At 42.7% G+C, this 13,491-nt stretch overlaps 1 protein-coding gene across 2 annotated transcripts in view; it reads left to right on the forward strand.

Annotated features, from left to right (window-relative positions):
- The window catches only part of celf6 (CUGBP Elav-like family member 6), a 235,643-nt gene extending 227,344 nt beyond the window's left edge, over positions 1 to 8,299 (forward strand). For both annotated transcript variants that reach the window (XR_009767677.1, XM_061668797.1), the window contains exon 13: positions 8,112 to 8,299. The gene's annotated coding sequence lies outside the window, so the exon portion shown is untranslated. The remainder of the gene's footprint in view (positions 1 to 8,111) is intronic.
- Positions 8,300 to 13,491: the final 5,192 nt, after the last annotated feature.

Below are 13,491 nucleotides of genomic sequence, written 5' to 3' on the forward strand. Positions count from 1 at the left end.
TATTATGGAACAACATTGCTAATTTCGTAACATGAGATTTTCAGTGTTCTCCTAAGTAACCCAAATATTTGTGTTTTATAATACCGTTTTAAAAAAAATCGAGTACAGTACTCCACGGGGGATTGGAACCGTGGCCCTGCCCTGGTTGCTGAACGAACTTTAACCCATCGCAGTACATTCATCAGCAGATAAAATCCATCCATCCATCCATCCATTTTCTTTTGCTTATCCAATGTCAGGTCACAGGGGCAGTAGGCTTAGCAGGGAAGCCCAGACTTCCCTCTCCCCAGCCACTTCATCCAGCTCTTCTGGGGAGGATCCCGAGGTGTTCCCAGGCCAGCCGGGAGACATAGTCTCTCCCGCATGTCCTGGGTCAACCCCGGGGTCACCTCCTGGTGGGACATGTCCGGCACACCTCACCAGGGAGGCGTCCAGGAGGCATCCTAATCAGAAGGCCGAGCCAGGTCATCTAGCTCCTCTCGTACTGTGGAGGAGCAGCGGCTCTACTCTGAGCCCCTCCCGGATGACCGAGCTTCTCACCCTATCGCTCAGGGAGAGCGCGCACACCCTGCGGAGCAAACTCATTTCGGCCGCTTGTATCCAGTATCTTGTTCTGTCAGTGACGACCCACAGCTCATGACCATAGATGAGGTTAGCAACATAGATCGACCAGTAAATTGAGAGCTTTGCCTTTTGCCTTAGCTTCTTCTCCCCACAATACACTGTGTTGATGGTGCACTGCTTTCCCCCTCTTGAGACGCATGATGGTGGATCTGAATTTCCTCAAAGCGATCTGGAAGTCGTTCTCCATGGTCTCACTGAACTCCTCCCACGCCCGAGTTTCTGTCTCAGCGACTACCAAAACTGCATTCCACTTGGCCAGAAGGTAACCATCATCTGCCTCAGGAGTCCAACAGGTCAAAAAGGCCCGATAGGACGCCTTCTTCAGCTTGACGGAACGCTTCCACTCTCCGGGTGCAGATTTGCCGCCACGACAGGCACCAACCACCTTACGACCACAGCTCCAGTCGGCCGCCTCAGCAATGGAGGCGTGGAACATGGTCCGATTGGATTCAATGTCCCCCGCCTCCCTCGGATCGTGGGTGACGTTCTGCCGGAGGTGGGATTTGAAACTCCTTCTGACAAGGGATTCTGCCAGACATTTCCAGCAGACCCTCACAATATGTTTGGGTTGCCAGGTCAGACCGGCATCTTCCCCACCATCGGAGCCAAACCACCACCAGGTGGACAATCCTTTCAGATCGGGAATGGGGGGGTGGGGGGTGGGGGGGGTGCGTTCCTCCCAATCACGCCCTTCCAGGTCTCACTGTAATTGCCCACGTGAGCATTGAATTCCCCCAGCAGAACAATGGAGTCCCCAGCGGGAGCACTCTCCAGCACCCCCTTCAAGGACTCCAAAGAGGGTGGTGAGCTGAACTGCTGTTTGGTGCATAGGCACAGGCAATGGTCAGGACCCGTCCCCCCACCCAAAGGCGGAGGGAGGCTTCCCTCTCATCCATCAGGGTGAACCCCAATGTAGAGGCGCCAAACCGGCAGCTAGTAAGTATACCCACACCTGCTCCGTGCCTCTCACCGTGGGCAACTCCAAACGCTCTCAAGAGGACTGGTACCAGAGCCCAAGGTGTGTGTGGAGGCGAGTCCGACTATATCTCGTCGGAACCTCTCGACCTCATCCACCAGCTCGGGCTCCTTTCCTGCCAGAGAGATGATGTTCCACATCCCTAAATCCAGCTTCTGTAGCTGGGAATCGGATGACCTTTGGCCACCACCCAGCTCACACTGCACCCGACCACTAAAACCCCTCCCACAGGTGGTGAGCCCATGACAAGGGAGACACATGTTACCCTTTCGGGCTGGGCCCCATGGGTGCAGGCCCAGCCCCAGGCACTCGCCTTCGACTCCCACCTTCAAGCCTGGCTCCAGAGTGGGGCCCCAGTGACCCGCGTCTGGGCAAAGGAAAATGTCTTCCAGTATATTTAAAAATCATAAGGGTCTTTGGAGCCGTGTTTTGTCTGGTCCCACACCTAGGACCTGTTTGCCATGGGTGACCCTGCCAGGGGCATAAAACACCAGACAACTTAGCTCTTCAGATCATTGGGACACGTAACACCACCCACCTAACCCCCCCACCCCACCCACCCCCCACCCCCCACCACAATATGGTGATGGCTCAAGGAAGATAATACAGTTATTCGCAAATCCTTTTCAATCAAATAAACTACAAAGACAAGATATTTAATGTTCAAACTGATGAACGTTATTGCTTTGTTTAGGTTTTTTTTGTGTGCAAATATTCTCTCATTTTGAATTTGCATGGATGCAACACATTAGAAAAAAGCATGGACAAGGGAGACAAAATACTGGGATAGTTGATAAATGCTCAGAAAACACCTGTTTGGAACATATAAAATGTTGTTCACAAGCAAGGAAGGGGCGAGGTTCACCACATTGTGAACAACTATGTGAGAAAATATTCCAACTGTTTTAGAACAACATTTCTCAAAGTACAATTGCAAAGAATTAAGGGATTTTGTCATTTATGGTCCAAAATATGATCAAAAGATTCAGAGAATCTGGCCAAATCTCTGGACGTGCAAGCGGCAAGGCCGGAAAACAACATGCCTGTGACCTTTGATCCCTAGGCGGCACTGCATTAAAAATCAACGTCATTGCGTACAGGATATTGGCGCATGGGCTCAGGAACACTTCAGAAAACCATTGTCAGTTAACATAGTTTGTCACTACAGCTACAAAGACAAGTTAAAACTTTACCATGCAAAGTGAAAGAAATCACCCAGAAATGCCACTGGCTTCTCTGAGCCTGAACTCATCTGACAGAGACTGACGCAAAGTAGAAAAGTGTGTTGTGGTCTGATGAGACCACATTTGAAATTGTTTTTGGAAATCACGGATGTCGTGTCCTCCTGGCCAAAGAGGAAAAGTATCATCCGGATTGTTATCAGCGCAAAGTTCAAAAATCAGCATCAGGGATGGTATGGGGTGTGTTAATGCCAATGGCATGGGTAACTTGCATATCTGTGAAGGCAACATGAATGCTGAAAAGTACTTACAGGTTTTGGAGCAACATATGCTGCCATCCAAGCAAAGTCTTTCACATGGATGACCTTGCTTTTTCTCAGCAATACAATGCTAAGCCACATTCTGCACGTGTTAAAACAGTGTGGCAAGCATCTTGGTGGGCGGGTACGGCTCTTTATGGCCCGCCCATGGTGACGGGTATGACTGTACGAACGAACGGATCTGAGTGACAGGGGAAGGTCGATTGGGACATGTTTTCAGGTGTTTTCAGCACATTCAGTGGACACACCCACAGCGTCCAAAGGCTGGGAGGAGGTCTATTTTTCACAATTATGGAGCGTTATTTTATTTAATAGGGGATTTTTATTATTATTTATGTTTTTACTCTTATCTTATTCTCTTATTTTCTCATTTATTTTATTTTCTCATTCAAATTGGCAGGCTTGTTAACAGCATTCTTCTCTGTGGTTTGTGAAATTCATAAAATTTTATTCTCACTGTAACAAAAGGCACCACAAACTATATAATCCCAACACATTTTAAGATTTGTAATTCAAAAGTCATTTTGATGATGATGATGATGATGATGATTTTATTTAAAAAAAAAAAAAAAAGCACAGGAAGTCTGCAAGTACATGCACATGCAATGACTCTCCGTAACTTCCACTAACAAAATAGGCAAAACTTAGCTTCTCCTTGACAATGCAATGTTTCTCAGTTAAGACGTATCACTTCAATATACTTCCTTGGCACCAATTCATATTTAGACAGGGGTTTGGTGCCATCTTGCAGACTCTTTAGGCGTTTCTGGAAGAGCACAAAAAGAGCTAATAGATGTGTTTTTACGCAAATAGCTCAGGATAGGTTCCACAGAAGTAAAAAAAAAAAAGACCTGTATAGGTGAATCTGTGAATAGTGAACCACAACTATGTGGGGATGATAATGTATCGCCATTGACTCCGTGACTGGTCATTCAAACATATGTAATCAGAATCAGAATCATCTTTATTTGCCAAGTATGTCAAAAACACACAAGGAATTGTCTCTGGTAGTTGGAGCCGCTCTAATACAACAACAGACACCCATTGTGGCAAAAAATACTTTTGAGACATAAAAATACTACGGAGAGTCACTGAGCAATGAAAGGTTACCTGTGGTGTGGTAATGCTGATACAATGACAACTGTGCAAATGATGCAAAGTCCTGTACAATTTAGAGCAGTTTGAAATGACTAATCTGATACAGTGACGATTGTGCAAATGGTTAAGTGTCTTTGTGAAATTTAAGCAGTTTATACTGACTAGTAGTGAGATTATCTGGATCAGTGACAATTGTCCAAATGGTGCAGATAGTTCTCAACCATGAGTGGCCAGTATTGGTCTACAACAGATCTGCAACTAGTGCAGAGTGATGAGACTACTACAGTGAGTGCATGAATAATGTAGAAGTGTCCCGACAGAGATGTGCAAAATTGGCAGCATGTTACAACGTCGTCCCCGGAGTCTCTTCCTGGTGCGACGTGCCCAGAACACCTCAATTTAAGAGGCATATTTAGTTTGAATTCTTACGTGGATGACCTTTGGCGCGATAAACTTCAGAGATTTCAGTATACGAACATGTTATCTAGCAAAGTTGTAGAAATTCAATGTTTTCCGAGAAGTTCCTGGCATAGAAAATAAAATAAAACTCAATTAAATCCAATGATCTTGCGTTCTGGTAGATGTACAGGGAGAGTCAGTTGTTGCCAGAATCCATAAGAAGACCTGTCAGGCGTTTGTATGCCACTAATGGCCGGCCTTGATTTGACTAACATCTAAAAAGCAGATCAATTATGGAACGATAACAAGCTCATTTTACAGGAGGCGGACGGTAGAACAAAGAGTGTCTGGCGGCGGGTTTGCATCGGCGAGTCGCGGCTTTTCATGTTCGCTCTTTCGGAGAGCAATTTACTGTGATATGCCAGCCTTTCTTCACCCACATCATAGCTCCCAACATATTAGAGATAAACTAGATCTTTTATGTCCAAATCTCCGGCGCATGGATACATTTATCCGTAACACAAAGGCATGGGTGTTTTTCATGGACCGTCTCTTGTTTGGTTGTTGCTGCCTTTGCTGTCATTCGATGACCTGTTTTGTTACTAGTTTTAGAAAAAACTCAACTAAACTAGCCGGGACGATGGATGACTGGTGAGCACATCTGCCTCACAGTTCTGAGGACTGGGGTTCAAATCCCGGCCCCGCCTGTGTGGAGTTTGCATGTTCTCCCCGTGCCTGGGTGGGTTTTCTCCGGGCACTCCGGTTTCCTCCCACATCCCAAAAACATGCGTGGTAGGTTGATTGAAGACTCTAAATTGCCAGTAGGTGTGAATGTGAGTGCGAATGGTTGTTTATTTCTATGTGCCTTGCAATTGGCTGGCGACCGGTTCGGGGTGTACCCCACCTCCCGCCTGAAGATAACTGGGATAGGCTCCAGCAGCCTGTTACCCTAGTGAGGATAAGCGGTAGAGTAAATAGATGGATAAACTAAACTAAATAACTAAAAAGCTTTGCCAGATGTATTATCCACACTAGGACATCACTAATAAACATTGAGAAAATTTAGTAGGGTTCAGAATACTCCAGCATAAGCAAGTAAGTTTGGTCAAAAAGTACCATCCATCTATCCATCCATCTTCTTCACCACTTGTCCTCATTTGCGTAAAGGGTAACAGCAGCCTATCCCTGCTAACTTCGGATGAGAGGCGGGGTACACCCTAAACTGGTCGCCAGTCAATTGCAGTCAAACATTTTCGATACAGAACAAGTTCAATAGGATTTTTACCGAACAATTTAGCTTCGACGTCGACAACAATCGATCAATGTTTAAAGAAGGTAAGATGACTTGTGTCTGTGAGGGCGCTAAAACAGAACAATACCCGAAGCAAGACAAGCTTCAACCTCACCTACATCCGCCATCTTGAGGCGAATATTCTCTAAAAGCTATCGGCTAGATGAAAATGAATCCATGAAAGTTTGACAACCAGTGATAGATTACTTTTGTTACCCTGTTGAAAATGTTATAGTAGTTTACCATTTCAATGACTTTCTCAAATATATAATATATATATAATATATATATATATATATATATATATATATATATATATATATACACACACACACACACACATACACACATACATGTGTTGCCGGCTCAGCAACTCTGCACGCCAGTTGACTAACATGCATGTGATATGGGAGAAGTATACAAGTTCCATAGACATGCTATAGGCTTGAATTGCTTATGCTGGGACCACGAATAATAGCACAGGTTATATTAAAATATCAGCTAACAGGTTCTTACAGGTGTTTAGAAAAAGCTATAAAAGCATCCCACCGCACCACTCATCAGTAGCACTCCCTTGCTTATTTCCCACATGCTGTCCATTTCTGCCCTTTTCTGTCATCTCTCATCTTGTCCTATTGGTTAGTTGTTGCATGTCCTCACCTGGTGTCCCCCACCCCATCCCATCCACAAATGACAACACGATTTGACTTTTGTAACGTTACTTATGGTCAAGTATCTAGACTGTCTAACAATTGTTCTGCTGTGGTTTGCACCCCTATTCCCCTTGTCCATTCTGTCCCTCCATCTGTCCCCTAAAACCCTTTTCTGTCCGGCTGCATTTTCAATAAACATCTGAATAATAAAAAAAATTACAAACTAAGCAGACGGAGTGTTTCAAACTCCCGTTGCACAGCAAAACTGTCCCAGTACAAAAGGCATACAGATCCACCAATCTGCATGGCCATGCAGCTGAACAGGACAGGTTTAAATCAATAAATAAATAAAAAGGCAGCTTATTTACCTGCGACCTCAGTTCGATTTCCAGATAAACCAATGCTCGGTTTATAAATGTATACTCTACATTGGCAACCACAACTTTCTTTCAAAACACATACAGCACCTCCTCTTCAGACCACATCTCACACACTCACTTTGTTTTGAAGATGAAAAGAACCAATTGTTTTATTAAACCAAATGCCATCAATTTGGACAATGACTGAAAAATTAACATGAAAACAACATGAAACATTACACTTTTGTTTTTGGGCTGTGTGGTTTTCAATGTTGAATATCCATATTATGATATTGTGAGCTTTGTGTGAACAGGTTTAACCTTGACACCCTTTGTTGTAAGCTAAGAGGCATATGCAGTGATTTAAAATAGCCAGTTTTAATGGCATTTAACAAAATGTCTTTGATCAAGGACAAGGAAAATTATGGAAGAATATTTGTAATATCCTGAATATTTTAAATGGGAGGAATTGTTTGAATACCTGTTTCAAAATCGATAATAACAAAAATATAGCTCAACTCCGTGTAGAAGACATCCTTGTCATTGTTTTGACAGCAAACCAGTTGACACTGAATCAACAGCGCCTCTGCCAAGTACTTCAAAAATGTCCACATAATTGACTGTGTTCCTAATGGATGTATCATACACTGTCATTCGCACATGGACGTTCAGAACAAGTCAATTTAAACATTTTATAACATACAATAAAACGTACAACCTACAGCAATGAAAGATGATGGATTTAAGTTTCTGGGGCTCCGGTTTAAGCTGTGAAAAGAAGTCGTTTATGTTGTATCCCTCTGAAATATTCCAATGCAAATTAGGTTGTTTGTTGTCATCGGGAGAGGGATATTGTGGTTTTGTACATTTTGTAAGGCGAAAACAATTTTCTGATTTGGTTCTGGGAAAACCCTGACGTCGATAAACTCCGCCATCAGGTACCAGTCAAAATCATTTGAGACTTTAACCTCTATGGGCTTTGGTTGGTGCCCAATTCCTTACGTACTCCCTTGAAAGGGGCCATGTTGATGTCTGAGGTTAAAAAAGAATCTCCACACCACCTCAAGAGCACATATTTTTGCATTTGATTGACACACACTACTGATATACCTACCACCCCACCCCGTCTGTGCCTTATGCTGTTGGCTAGGCCTGTCACTCAGTCTGTGTGATGACTTCCTCGCTCTCTCCTTCTCTCTCTGTGTTGCAGGATGAAGGGCCCACAACACCTTATTTCCACAAGTGCAGTCAAAGTACAAAGACTCCTTGCTCTGCTACATATCACGACGGACAGGTGGTCCCTTGATCCCACTGGAATCCCGCTGGAAGATTGGGTGACTGAGCGAAGGATCCCAGAGTTATTTCCTTTTTTCGCAAATGCCTTTTTTGTCTTACTAATCCCGGTTTTTTGTTTGTTTTTTTTTTTTTTTTTGCTTTGGCGTCCGTGGAAGCAGATTTTTTGCAGAGACCGACTTTTTTGCTGCTCTTTTTTTTTAGACATGATGATGGGTTGCAAAGAAGAAAATAACACATTTATAGACTCATTATGCTCAAAGCATGCATACTGTCAACACGCATACAAAAAAAAGTTATTGCTCATGAAAAGAATTTTAAAAAAAACATTGTACATAAGTGCAAATGCCAATTCAAGTACTGAATTAAACACACACACACACACACAAACATGCAAACACATACGTACACACACCAGCCTGCTGCCATTTCGTTTTTTGTGCCTACACAGACGTTGTGTGCTCTGTGACAGGGCCGAGCTCTGGATGGATGACGACGACAAAGAAGAAGAAGAAGAAGAATCCAGGATAATTTACATGCATCATTCCTTAGGAAATAGGGACCAAAGGACTAAAAAATGCTTTTTAAAAGAATATAAATATATAAATATATATTTAAAAAAAACTTTGTAGCTGGAAGTATTACTCTGTCAAAAAAACAAAACAAACAAAAAAAATCATTAAATAGATATCCAGTGGCCTACTGTAAAAAAAGAAAATGGACTATGTATTGAAAAAAAAAATGGAACCGTAGTGTAGGGGCTGATTTTTGTTTGCTCTGGATGCTAATCTGGCACCATCTTGTATCATAGTGAAGTAGGTTAAAAAAAAAAAAAAAAAAAGAAATGTACATTTGCTCATTTTTCCTGTTGTTAAAAAAAAAATACTTGAAGTTGCATTGAAACGGGACTAGAAAAAGTCTTAACCACTGGATATTGCGCTCATCACGATGTCCGAGGCACCACAAAAGGAGAGACTGTTTCCTAGAAAGGGCAAAGACTGAACTTACTCGTGCCTGCGCTGGACAGGGTGCAGACACGCGAGGCTTCTCCTTGGCCTTTACGTTCAAGCGACAATCCACTGTAAAAGACCAAGCAACATGGACCCCCCGGGGTGTCTTTTTGGATTTTTTTTCTTGACCTTTTTGTATTACACAACGTGAAAAGCAAAGTGGTTCAATGAAGGGAGGTGAACACAAGAATTTTTAAGGAACAGAAAAGCTACTGAAACTGCCAGAAGAATGAACCTTGAAGCCACGTTTCCACCAAGTGGTATAGTTCAGTTTGCCACAGTATGGCTCTGTAAACTCTGATCAGGCTTCGGTAACGACATACATAGTGGCGCATGCCAGCAAGATTGAGTGTAATCCATCAATTTGGTCATGCTTATCTTCTATCCCAGCTGACTTTGGGTGAGAGGCTGGGTACACTGTCAACTGGTCGCCAGTCGTCACAGGACATATATTGACAAATAACCATTCATAACCAAAGTCTTAACGGAACAATCATGTCTTTTTAGAATGTGGAAGAAAATCAAATCCACGAGGAAAAGATTAAGCCAAGTCTCAAACCCATACGCTTTTAACTGTGAGCCAACCACATACAATAATCCACCATTCTATAGCATGTAATTTTGCCAACTAATTAATAAAAGAAAATAATGGTACAGTGCTGTGTGCAGACAGTACCTGGAAATAAACACAATGTTCAAACCAGGATTTTTCCACCTCTCTTTCCTTGTCGCTGTTCTGTATAAACAACACGGAATTCGGTGACCAAAAGCCCGCCAATATTCCGTCTTCTGAAGTAGTATCAGAGCCGCAACAGAGTGACGATGACGCGTGTAAATCAATTCCGGAAGTGTGGGCTAGGGGTGCAGAGCTATAAACTTGACACTTGCTTTTCCCACTGTGTTCTGGTTGTTCAAAGAATGTTGGGTCGCTTTGTAAAAATGCACACAATTGCAATAATATCCCGCCTTTGCCAGGTTGTGGGTAACGAGCAGATATTTGGATATTTTGTTTCGGCTCTGATCTGACGAGTTTATTGTGTACGAGAGACAGAAAAAGCTAAAGAGAAACCACGTCTTGCTCCAAGAGAACTTTACTTACAAAAGCATACCAAAGTTACCACTTTGACATCCCTACAAAAAGAAACTCAAAAGTGGGACACTACCATGGAAACAATAAAATGTGTAACAAACTGAACGGAACCATAGTGCTTGGTGGAAACACGGCCTACACATAAAGATGTGTCATTGTGTCACATGTCCCCTCAAAATCATCGAGCTGTGCTGTTAAATGAATAACTACCTACAAATGTAAGACACAAGACCATCACAATTACACTATCATACGATGTACATTTCACTGTGAACATGTTATTTGACCTATTTTCTTGGTAACCATCCATATAGATTCCAGAAAAGATGCGGGTACACTGCTTCGTAAAATGCAAACGCCTAAATTGGTTCTGGCTCTGAACGCTCCCTAATTTTCTCGGTTGGAACGCAATAACGATCCGATCCCAACAGTGGTGGATGGTAGGCGGTAAGAAGGGAGGTGGGGGATAGTAAACATCCTTCAAAGTCATGCTTCTAGGATGAAGACCAAACACTATAAAAATAGAAAGTGTAACCAAGCTCCTGGTGACAAGCACCATACATCTGTGCTGTGTGTTTCCAGAAAAAGGAATAGGATTAAAGGTTTTAAAAAATCTGTTAGCTTGGTCCAAACAATTTGAGTATTAAATCTCATTTTGTCTCAAGAAAAAAAAATAACTAAACCAAATTTATTGCAAATAACTGACAATGTGCTACAGATTTGTAGATTAATTGTGATAAAGCACAAGTTGCCAAGCCAGAGTCAAAACCACGTCCCTCAGTTCTGTTCATATCACTGAACAAAATGTCTGTCAATGCTACTGTTTAATTATCCCCTGTTCCGTATTAGCCGAGCTTGCACTGTAATCACCAGCTTGTATCCAGCAACAGTCTAATAAGAAGAAAATCACCGAAATACTCACCGGGACCAAATGGCGAGGGCGAGGCCGTTGCTTCGTTGGATGACAGAGGGACGAGTAGGCCAAATGATGTTTCTGCCTACCCCCATTTTGGGAAGGCTGTTGACAGCTGACCTGGCACCTGCAACACTGCCGAAATATCCTCAATTAATAGGTAGTACAACTAGGTCGCTGTACTTGCGTTTACTATGACTGATACCACCAGTGGCATCTGTAAAGCCGATTTTTACGGTTGAGTTTGAAGATTAAATACTTCCGGAGGCAAAGGTTTTCAACTTTGATGTGGAAAGAATGAGGGATTGGAAAAAAAAGAACAATCTAACAAACAAGGGCCTCCCCTCTAATAAACACCTAACTGATACCTTGTACTCTCTGCAGTCGCAAGACTAAACATCCTTGACCACCATATGAGGAAATACGGTACTGCTGTCCCCCTCTCCCAGTCTTTGATTTGCCATCAGGTGTATTCAAGAAGCAAATCCAATGTTCCAATGAAGTTTCCTGCGCTCTTCTTGGCCTCATGTTAGAGTGAATGCTGTAAGCGAAACCGAAACCTCCACAACTACTCTCGTACTCGTCGTTACCACATGCGGTTCTAGCTCCCGGTTGCAGATTGGGCCCGCAGGTGAGCTGACCCCCACGCTAGCCTAGCATGCTGCTGAATAACCAGCGCTGAATTTACGACATGTAATATCCTACAGCAAGGCAAAATGAAACCGTTAGAAAGACAGCTGGAAACTTTCAACAACGATAGCCTGCATTACTTTTGCCACTGAAGGAAGAGGATTTTAAAGTGATGAGCAGTAAAAATTAAAAGAGCCATGTAGATTATTTTACCCAAAGGTATTAGATTATCTTACTCTACGATGCAATAACATATTCTGAGTCTGAGTCACTATAACAAAAAGATGACAAAAGATGTGTCCACATGTACACAGGTATTTTCAAAAATTAAAAACAAACTTGTACCAACCATATATTTTAACACTTCAACCTGAAGGAGCATTTTCAGTGTGTTATGATCATGCAAAGGGAACAGTTGATGCTAAAACTCTTAAAAAATGAGGACCTTTTACCCAATTAAATTAAAAGCCATTCCCTGAAAATGTCTCACGAACAACAATGGCCAGATTTAGTAAATATTTAGTGTGGACTTATAAAGAGGCGGAGTAATTCTTGAACGAATGAAACATGTTTTAATATGAACTCAATCCAAGAATCAAGCTCCACAGTAGAGCGCAGAACTCTGCCACAGCTCTGCAATCCTACACGTCCATGTAACTGGTTTGTGTCGGCAAAAAAACATGACACGCAAAGCCATACCGTTAGCCCTGGAGGCTCGGTCTGGTTGGTCCCGGCCCCCAAAACAAGTAGACTGCATCGGTGTAAACTTCTTCCATTTGTACCTTTATACCGATTCTAACCGACATTTAATGGGCTTGTGTGGTCCTGTTGATCAATTCATCTGATTGATATGTTTGGTTAATACCCCACGATGCATGTGGACTGTAACAGCCAAAAGGGAATACAGATTCTTGTGTCCACTTTCCAGACGTGTAGTTGGAACATCACCAAAAGTGTACGGGCTCTTGTTTGTCACATTTATCATCCCTACACTAAGTTTCCTGAAAAGTAGTTATTGTGTTATCCTGCAAAAAAAAATTATAATAAACAACCATCAGACCTTGTTTTTTTTCACTTGGCAGGGGAAAATAAAAACAACTCTTACTGTTATGTTCTGTAACAGACAGAAAACCCTGTTGAGCTGATAATGGCGTAAAATTTTTGTTTTCAAAAATGCGGTTTTCATTTTTTTTTAATAAAAGAAAATCCTGTGGCCATGTGGACAGGGCATGTATATACTGTATCTATCAGTTGTCAGTGCGCCTCTAGCCTTTAAGATCCTCTGCAACCAATGTCTACCTGTCTCCGACACTCACCCTAAAATAGTAGACATTGTCAAGGAAAGGAAGTGAAATGTAATTGAATGAAAGTGTCGGGATAATTAAAGTAACCTGTTGAACAGCAGGGACGAAATTAATGCCTCTCATTTAAGAGCTGCTTCGGGACAGAGCATTTCCGTCATCTCACTGCAGTTGGGACAGTGAGCTCTGCTGTGGAAATAGGATTTTGGAGATGGAAATAGGCTTTGGGAGGTGGTAGTTGGGGGGGAGGGCTAAAACCCCAAAACTCTGCAAAATCACTCCTGATACTCAGGGCATCAAGCACGATGATGTCATGATTAGTGGAACAGTTCATAGCCTCGCCTTATCACCCT

Source organism: Phycodurus eques, chromosome 2 (genome assembly GCF_024500275.1).
Source record: "Phycodurus eques isolate BA_2022a chromosome 2, UOR_Pequ_1.1, whole genome shotgun sequence".
NCBI classification, from domain to species: Eukaryota; Metazoa; Chordata; class Actinopteri; order Syngnathiformes; family Syngnathidae; genus Phycodurus; species Phycodurus eques.